Source organism: Octodon degus, unplaced genomic scaffold (assembly GCF_000260255.1).
Source record: "Octodon degus isolate 3935 unplaced genomic scaffold, OctDeg1.0 scaffold00068, whole genome shotgun sequence".
In the NCBI taxonomy this organism is placed as follows: Eukaryota; Metazoa; Chordata; class Mammalia; order Rodentia; family Octodontidae; genus Octodon; species Octodon degus.
Genome location: NW_004524644.1, coordinates 3,363,815 through 3,373,720, shown reverse-complemented (window position 1 = coordinate 3,373,720; position 9,906 = coordinate 3,363,815). Strand labels below are relative to the sequence as shown.

The window sequence follows — 9,906 nt, the reverse complement described above, 5'->3', positions numbered from 1 at the left end:
TGGCACATCATGTGGTACCGGAGATTGAACCCAGATCCCTGTGCTTTCAAGGCAAGCACTTAGACCGCCAAGCTATCTCCCCAGCCCCAATGAGGGCATTTTGGAACAAGACAGAAGTGGTTGTACAGCACTGTCAATGTACAAAATGCCTGTAAACTATTCAGTTTGAAATGCCTAATTTGATATTATGTGAGTTTCACCTCAATAATACTAACGATAAATGAAAAGCCTGCAGAAAGAAAAGGCCAGGACAATGTAAAAGCTGTAACTCTAGCCCCTTTTAAATTTGAAGACAAGCTGTTGCTAAGTTGCTAAGCTGCCCAGGTTAGGCTTGAACTTGCCATCCTCCTGCTTCAGCCTTCTAGGGAGTTGGAATTAAACCACACCCAGCAAAGAAATTTTTAAGTTAAGATAATCAAGGTGGTCATCAAGAGAAAGCAAACAGGCCCTCTGAGACAACAGCTCCCAAAGCTGGGTATGGTGATGCACACATGTAATCCCAGCACTTGGGAGGCTGCGGAGTGGGGATACACACCTGTAATCCCAGGCTGGGGCAGGAGGACTACTGTGAGTTTGAGACCAGCCTGGACTACAAAGTGAACTCAAGGTGAGCCTGAATTGCATAGTGAGACCCTGTAATAAAAGACAAAAAAACCAAAACCAAAACCAAAACAAAAAAACCCCAGCTCCCAAACACTGCCACTTTGGTTCCAGGTTCTCCCATATCCGCCTCAGGATCTCCTCCCATTACATACTGATGTTGATGCCCATAGATGGTGGAGGCCAGGGGAGTGTTTGCTTATGACCTCTTCACTCGATAAAGTCAGTCTGAGTGGAATTAGCAACACCAGCACACAAAGCCCCAGCAGACTCTACTTGCTATTTACAAATGGTACACTGAGGCACAGCTGGCCTCTTCTAGCCCTCCTACCCGATACAGGTCTTTCAGAGGGATCCTCACTCTTCAGGGACCCAGGTCATAGAGCCTGAGATTGGGACACACAGGCTCTCAGCGGGTATCAGTAACGCCTGGCAGCCGCTTTCTGGGGCTGCCTGGTGCTACCCGCAGGCTGCGGGCTCCTCTGGCTGTGGGTGGGCAGCTCTGCCCCTATGGAGACCTTTAGGATGCCTATACACTAATCCTGCCTCGGATCTGTGGGGTCACCATGAAGCGCTCTAACTTCCCGAACCACGGGACACTTGACTAAAATACATGTTTCCAGAAAGCTCTTTCTCTGGGCTAAACAACCCCAGCTATCACTCTAAGCCAGTTGGCCCGATCCTCATTTTTCCTCCTCTCCTGGCCTTGGTTCTCTTCCCAGACTGGAGATCAGTAGGAAAGACAATGGCACACGAGGCCGCCCAGTTCTACAGACAGCAAGAAGCAGTCTCAACATCTTGCTTCCCCCAGCTGCCTCACCTCTAAGTCTCCTTTCACCCATTCTGCTGCCAAGCTGCCAGAGTCACAGGTGTCCTTTCAATGTGTCATCGTGTTGGGTTCGGTCTACTGCTCCCACCTGTCGGGATCTTTCTGGACTCCAATCCACTGACGTGTCTGTCTTCTCTCCCAAACAGAAAATCCACAAGCCCACCATCAGTGCTGCTCTTCTTCCCAACTGTCACTTACAGCATGGAAGTGGACAGGCCCAGGATGGCCAGACTGTGCCCTGCTGCCAGTGCCCTTGCAGTGTGGTTGCAGCAAACGTTTGCCTTCCCAGCACATGTGCGCCACCCATCCTACATTTCTCTGTCTTCCTGCTGAGGAGTCCTTGGTTGTCTGTGAGAAAGGAGCTAAGAGAAGCCCTTTCTTCTGGGGTCCTGAGATTACATTTAAAATGCAAAGCAAGGCATTACAACTAGTGATCATCCATGTGACTGTCACTGCTAACAAGAAAGATACTGCTGACGATAAAAATGGCTTTCCAACTCCCTAACTACCTTCCTTATCTACAGCCCAGGGCAGACACCGGGCTGCTGGAATCTGGAGGAGCCCTGGCAGCCAAGTGCTGGAGCCAAAGCCTGGCTCTCCCTGCAGTAGCCCCCTTCCCGAGGTTAGCAGAACCCGCTCCCCAGAGAGATCAGACCAAAAATCGGCTTAATTTTGAGTCAGGCTATGTAAACAAAAGAAGCATCTTATGATTATTACCAAGTGATAGCACTTCCATCGCAGGAACCCACCTGCTCAGTGCACCAAGAGCCTGTAGATGCCTCAGGCGGCCAGAGGCCAGCAGCCACAGCTGCTGCAAAAGAATACATTCCCGATTGCCTCTCCTGGCAGCAAGCATCCCTCTCCTGCCTCAGACCTTCGCAGAGACTGGCTTAGGAAGAAAGGGCAGTGGGTCCTCCTTGCTTGCAAGGTGCCCTGGGCCTGCAGGAACTGTCTCTCTGCCACCCCCTTGTGGAGATAAGAACCTGAGCAAATGGGAGCAGGGACTCACAGGTGACAGAGGGGGAGGCTGCTTCCAGCTCCCCTGTGGCTTGAACCTCCAAATCCTGATGGCGAGTTCTAAGAACAGTTTGGGCTCTGTCATGCTCAAGGCAGAAACTTGTCCTTCTTCAGCTGAGGATGTCCTCTGAAAAGCAAAGATCTTGCAGCCTCATGCAAATGGCTGCAGAGGCTACCTGTTTGCCGCCACCGGCATCTCTGGGCCAACATATCCCTCAGCAGGGTTTCTTTCCCCCACACCTTGGGAAAGCAGCACCAAGAAATGGCTTCAGTAAGATCCTCTCCCTTCTTAGTCCAGCTAAGGCTGGCTTCTTATCTTTCAGGGGGTGTGAACACCAAGAGCAGATTAACACAGGCACACACACAGGTAACTGGGGGCAGGACATCAAGAGGCCTGCTGCTATGGGTCTATTAACAGGCCAGGGAGTTCGGCCAGAAAGACAGTGGGAGGAGGTGGCAGAGAACCATTCCTGCCAGATAGGAGTTTCTGGAGCTCACTGGTCTACAAGCTACCCTCCCTCAACCTCCCTGTCGCAGTCTCCCTCAAGACAGGTGGTCTGTCTGTGAAGTCAGCTACGAATGATCACAAGACACATGAAAGGTAACTCACATCCACAGTCCCTTGGCAAGTTTTTCCTGTGACTTTCGAATATATTCCCATCTTTCTCACTGTGCTTCCTTTGACCATGTACCCATATAGAGATGGTGCCAGGGGCTACAGACGCAAGGCCGGCGGACCAACTCACAGATTAATCTCTGCTGCAGGGTGCTGGTGTTGCTGCCCAAAGGAGCTGGGGCAGGGCTGGGCTTAGCTGATTGGTGGTACAGGCTGAACCGTCTTCCAGTCCACATTCACTTCCATCTTAACCCTGAGTGCCTGAGTGTACAACCACATTTAGAGACAGTCTTCCAAGAAGTGATCAAGTTAAAACAATGCCCTTAGGATGTGATCCTTACAGAAGGAAGGGATGCCAAGGACAAGGGACAGGGAGGATGGTGTCTAGGCAGTAAGAGGGTGGCTATCTGCAAGCCAGGGAAAGGCCTCAGGGAAAAATGAACACACTGGCCTGGCCGCTTAATTGTGAACTTTCAGGTTGCCGACTATTTAAGCCCCATCTGTTCTGTTTTGCCATGACAGCCCTAGCAAACTAATACAGCTGCTAGGACAACGTATGGTTTGGAGGACAGGGGACACTGAAGCTTTCACAGGATCAAAACTCTGGTCCCAGGCCAGGGAGATGGCTCAGTAGAATAAGGGCTTCCCTGGCAAGTGCAAGGACCTGTGTTCAATCCCCAGTTCCGCAAAAAACCCCACAACAAAACAAAACAAATTCTCTGATCCCAGTGGAGGCTGATCCCGCCCACCTTGGGGCCCTGAGGCTGAGGCTCAGCCTGGACCTGAGGTAGGACCTGCTACCGTCTTGAAACAGTGGGTAAGTTAGGACCCACCGACTCCTACCAGCCAGTTCTCTAGGTTCTGATTAACCTATATGTCCTTGCTGTAGTTCCAGGAAAAAAAGACTTTGAGAGTTCCTGGACTAATGGCCTGGTGAGGTGGCCACGGCACACTCCCAAGGTTGGATGGACAAATCCTGCCCTTCTGGTCCAGAGCTGCCCTTGGCCAGAAGTTCAGTTCAGCTCCGGATCCTACCTCCATGCCTGGCTTTTCCCAGGGACCCCAAAGCCTGCCAGTTAGTTGTGAGGATGACTTCCTTGGAGTGTGCAGTGGACGGAACCAACTGCCCTGAGACCTGCAGAGAAGGGGACTAACAAGTGCTCCCCGTGAGAAGGGGCCGGGCACGGGATCAATTGCAATCAAACAGCAGATGTGTCTGTGGGCAGGAAGATCAAAGGGAAGACAGAGGGTATTGACAGGCTGGTGTCTGCAGGGGCTGGGGGTGGGGGTGGGGTCAGTGGTGGCAGGCCCTGAGCTCTGGGAGAGGGAGCTGTGACACACTGTCACTCTCACAAGGATGAAAGGGTGGGAGGGTCTGGCCAATTTAAATGCAAAAGCCTGGGCAGGGGAGACAGCTCAATGGTCTAAGTGCCTGTTTAGGACAGAGTTCGATCCCCAGTACTGAAAGTTGTGCTGGTCCCAGAACCCAGGTGCACTGTGCTGGCCACTGAAACAGGGTGTGGTGGTACACACCTGTAAACCCAGCGCTGGGGAGCCTGAGATAGGAGAATCACTATGAGTCCAAACTGCACAGCAAGACCCTGTACAAAATAAATAAAAGCTTAAATGCAAAAGCCTGAGGAGGAGAGTGTTGACTGCCTCCTCTCCCACTGCCAGCCCACCTGAAGGGACCTGCTGGTCCCCCTTCTTCTCATTCACAGGAGTGGGGTTACTACATAGGAGAGAGGCCCCCATAACCAAGGCAAGCTGATACACACACACCATTGCATCCCAAACCTGAGGCTTCCAGGCAGGCTTCAATTCTCCCCCACATTAGCCTGATAGATTGCAGGAGGGAAGAGACAGGGCCTCCAACCATGGGGACAGTGAATGTAACCCGAAATGGAAAGTTTCTCTGACTTCCCACTGCAGCCACTTTGTCCAGTGTGGCAGGAGCAACCGGAAGCCAAGGTCTGAAGGTCAGTGTCAGCCTCAGGTCCAGCTCCCCAGCTCCACTGTACGAGCCAAGGCCCTGCGCTGCAACCAAAGGGCTCAACCGCCCTCCACCGCTCCGTAGGGCTGGACTGAGAAAGCCTGGGCACACTGTCAGAGACTCCGAGCAAGCTGGCCTCATCATTATTCTCTGCAAGGTTGGAGGAGAGAAAAATTACACTTCTATGTGCATGAGAGAGACATGCAGGAGAAAAAGAAATATGCTCTTCACAGCACTCTGCAGCTATCAGATTTGGCCTAATGGTCACATTTACTACCTTGGAAATTTCCATTTCAACTGTCCATTTCCATTCACATGGTTAGGGGGAAGGGAGTGGGTGGGGCCCACCCTAGGATCTAGATCTAAACAGGTTGCCGCCTCAGCAGGCCTTCCACAAGGCCTCACCGAGGATGTTTATCGCTTCCTCCCTCCTTTTCCATTTGTTGGGTTTAAAATATTTAACCCAAGGCACAATGAAGTGTCTCATTCACAGCGTTCTTCTGGACCATTAGACTGGGACGCCACACTCATTATGCTGATGAACGCACCACTTACGCATGCAAATTCCGACGCAGCCGCTTCCAAGGCAGGAGGTGCTCAAGGTATGCTATCAAGGGCTGATTTGATTACACAGCCATTCAGTGGGCAAAGTGGAGCAATTTTTAGCCAACTGCTCTAGTAAATATTATGGGGAACCCTTTTATAGAGTGCTAATTCTGGCTCAGCATTTTCCTACGTGCCCAGTTGTAATTCTCATTCAACACGCATTACAGGGTCCCCCAAAGGCACCACCGCCAGGCTGGGATGCCACACATGTCTCTCGCTGGCTGGCAGGCTATGTTGTAGTTGATGATCATTTGAAAAATATTATCAGCATCTCAAGATCACCGTCCGGTAGGTGGGGACAAACTAAAATCCTCTAACTGCCCCGGGTCAGCCCTCCTCTTTGCCCTCTTGCTTTGACCCAGAATCCCACTGACTGGCTCCAGGGCAGGCCATAGGTTGCAAATGCTTATGGATGTTGGAAACAATACCCAATCGCTGCATTCACCCCCGCCTCAGGTCCCAGAGGAAACGGCATCATCACTTTCATTTTACTCGGTTTGTGACCCATCAACGGAAAACACCACCATGTCCTACCCAAAAGATTAGGATTTCTGAGGTCGGCTGAGACTGGAAGGCCAGCCCTGGAATGTTACCCAGTGGTCTCTGGGGGAAACTAATTTTTAAGAGCAAAAATAGCCCCGTGCTGCCCACATGCATTCGCTGCTGTCTCTGTAAGAGCAGAAACGCATTTCACTTTCCACAGTTGGAACAGAAAGTCTCATGCATCCCCGTTTCTCTAGAAAGTCTATAAATAACCCAGGATCAGCAAAATTATGCAAAACATCCTGCTAGAAGAAGAAATGTAAACTAAAACCACTTACAGAGAGGCTCAGGCTGCCAACTTAATCTGATGCTACCACGACTGCAAACATGTTGTACTTTGGGAACCTGAAGCGATGCACGTTAGCACGGGTGCCATTGCAAAAAAGAAAGACGAGAAAGAATCGCAATAACAAAAGCCCAAAACAGAGCAATGTGCTTCCGTATTCTGCACAGTGCAAGACCCAAAGGCTGACCAGCTGCAATCCATACCAGTTACCCTCGCGCTCACCCGTACACACCAACTGTTTTGACTACAGGCGCTTGTTAAACACAGAGTTTCAGGTCCTACCAGTTGGACACCAGAAGTTCATAGAACTCACCCAGTGCCAAGAACAACAAGCCCAGAAAGCGAAACGGCTGCCTCCTGCGACTGTTTTGTTAACTGTTTATGCAAGCCCCAAAGCAACTGGGTAAGGATTAGAAATAAAAAAGCACTTAAGTAACGAAAGCAAAAGATTACCACCTTGAAGGAAGTGTAGATGTTGGCGGATAAAGGACAGACGTCAAGAGACCTTATCGGTGGGGTGGGTGGGTGGTTTTCAGAGGCAAGGAACAGTAGGGGGAGGGGTGGTGTCACGTGACACTCTGTGGTTATTAGCAGGAGGAACTGGGTGCTTCCTCCAAGCATCTTTTACTGGAGAGTGACTTAAAGAGATTCTGCAAACGCTAGGGTTCACATCTGGGTTCACATCTGGGGGTGACAGCAGGAGCATCAGAATCTCCAAGTGGCTCTGTCTCACAGGAGAAAAAAAAGGGATGAGCAAATGAATGTTTTCTCCAGCCTCAAGAAAGGGACATCTCAGCTCCCCGCTGTTTCGGCAGAGGCCACTGACACACACCGGAAGCCACAGGGCGCTGCCCTGGGGGTAGGGGACAATGGCCCTGGGATGGCTGCAATTGAATGAGGGTGGCTGGGAACACCTTTCTCCACAGTGAATAAACAAAAAGGAACTGTGAAATTCCTCAGCAAGGCTTTCTGTTTCTTCTCCAGAAGACATCAGACACTACTGAATATTAGGGCCAAGACAATTAAACAGATTAAATTTTAAAGTTCCCTGGAAGACTTGAGAAAACTGGAGTCCTAAAGCACTGGGGTGAGTGTAGGTAAGAGCAGGCTATTTTAAGCTACAGAGTGGACTTAAATTTAACTCCCTCCTATATTCACTTTCCTTTAACTACCTTACCTCCTAGCTCTCTATCACTATCAGCCATCCTCCCACCCACCCACCTGCCTGCCTATTGTGCCCCTCCTCTACTCCCGTTTAGGAGGTGAGCAAAGAGAAACAGGCTGTAAAGCAGGTGTGGTAGTGCCTATCTGTGGAGGCTGAGGCAGGACTCCAAGTTTGATCCCAGTCTGGGCAACTTAGTAGTATAGTGAGAGCTTGTCTCAAAATAAAAAAAAAAAAAAAGGTGTGGGGAGGGCTGGAGATCTAGCATAATGCATTGTTCCAGGTTCACTCTCCCACCCCCACGCCCACCAAAAACAAAAGGGCTACTGTAACCATGGGAGGGGGGAGAGATTCATATTTATTATAGGAAGTAAATGTGTCCCTCTGGTTCTGGGGTCACCCATGCCATGGCGATGAATGGAACGCTTCAATGCTTGCCTCTTTCTCCCAGGGGGTCTCATTTTACAAATGTGTATAGCAACTGCTCACTGGACTCGGAAGTGGACCTCCCTGCGGTGCAGTGACTGACAGATGAGGGGACTTAAAGGCTCCTGGGAGCATCCCAGGAGAGGACCTGGCCTGGGAGGAGGCAGGCAGGGCCCCAGAGAAGGGTAGGTGGAGAGACTTAGCCAGAAAGAGTCCTCTGGTATTACAGATTGCCTCAAGGGAGTCTGTGCAAACCAAAAGAGGGCAACACCACTGTGTCTGGAGGTGCAGTCTTTGAAGGCCAAGCCTCAAGATAAAGATGGAATGACTACACCTTCATGCCTCCCAGAGGGATAAGCAACAATGATTGTTATTCCAAATAGGCCTGAGTCACTAGCGTGGGGGACCAGGACCTGCAGACCCATCCCTTCCAAAAAAAGGTTCTTGTACACTTGCTACACAACGTGCTTCCACATTGAGTCAACGTTACCTAAGTGTCTGGGCTATACTTGTAATCTCATCGGTCGATCATAATTTTGTCCCATGCCGTACCCACCTCAAGACTTTGCCCTAGAAAACCTCCGTAAATCAGAGTCCTTGCAAACCTATTTTCTGGGTCCCCTCCTGTCTCTCAGCAGTAGTATCTTCCTCAATAAAATTTCCTCCTCTTAACTTCTCTGTGTTCCTCAGAATTCATTCTTTGATTTTGGGGAATGGCGTATTGGACATCTAACTGTTTGGGAGTTAACAATATTTTCCTATATCATCTGGAGGTCCTATATCATTGGAAGGGACATTTTCTACCTACCTGGGCCTCTGGGTTGATGACAAGGGACCCACTCAAGTGACCCCAGAACTTGGGAGCCCAGCCTGTCACTTAGAGCTACGTTGTTCCCGTGTCTCCTTCTTGCACATTCTATTACTGGATCCTCAGAAATGATCTCAGGGTGGACGTGAAGGGCTGCTATAGTCACCCATCTTACAAAGGAGGGAAATGGAGACATGGAGGAACCTAGGCCTTTCCCTGGGCCACACAACCAGGAGCATGTTCTGATGTCCAATCCTTTTCCTTCTCTCCCCCGCCCCTGTGCTGGTGCTGGGGATTGAACCCAGGGCCTTGGGCATGCTAAGTACATGTTCTACTCTGAGTTATGCCCCAGCCCTCACAAAGCACTTTAAATGCGGTATGGATTATTATTTCCCTCTTCACAGGCACCTGCACTGAGATTCAGAGAGGTCATGAGCTCTGGCTGGAGCGACACAGCCACAGTAAGCCGCTCCTGCCCACCCCTCTTTGCTTGCTTTTATCATTTCCAGAAAACAGAATGCTAGAACTAAAAACACCAATAAAGTTATTTGGTTACAAAAGACAAGGTCTCCATTTGGTTACAAAAGCACAAGGTCTCCCTCGATTTTCTCAACCTTCTGGGTCTCCAGGGCTTTTCTGGAAGTTCTACTGCACTCCAGACATAACTATTACAAGGGAAAACAACCCTCTTCACCCAGTTTAAACCTTGTTTTTTCTTTGACTTGCTCAGTCATCCCCATGCCAATACCAGGCTCCACTTCAGTCCTGACCTAAGAAGAGGACAGTTGGGGGCCTGCCCCTTAGCTCAGTTCTTTAAGTGGTTGCTTCAACAAGTCAGGCTCAGGTTGCTGTGGTTTGATCCCCACAACTCAAGCCAGCCAAATCTGCCCTGAAGGCATTCGGAGAAAAAAAAAATCCTTATTCCATTTTGGGGGCTGGGGAGATGGCTCAGTAGAATAAGCGCTTCCCTGGCAAGTGCAAGGGTCTTTAGTTCAATCCCCAGTTCCAAAAAAGAAAAAA

At 50.2% G+C, this 9,906-nt stretch overlaps 1 protein-coding gene across 10 annotated transcripts in view; it reads right to left on the bottom strand.

Annotated features, from left to right (window-relative positions):
- The window catches only part of Atxn7l1 (ataxin 7 like 1), a 238,490-nt gene that overhangs the window by 62,628 nt on the left and 165,956 nt on the right, over positions 1–9,906 (bottom strand). For 2 of the 10 annotated variants that reach the window (XM_023719475.1, XM_023719478.1), the window contains exon 1: positions 6,483–6,568. The exons of 7 other annotated variants lie outside the window; for them this stretch is intronic. The gene's annotated coding sequence lies outside the window, so the exon portion shown is untranslated. Of the gene's footprint in view, positions 1–6,482; positions 6,569–6,946; positions 7,026–9,906 lie in introns of those variants that run through there. One more of the 10 variants, XM_023719477.1, reaches the window with a different exon arrangement.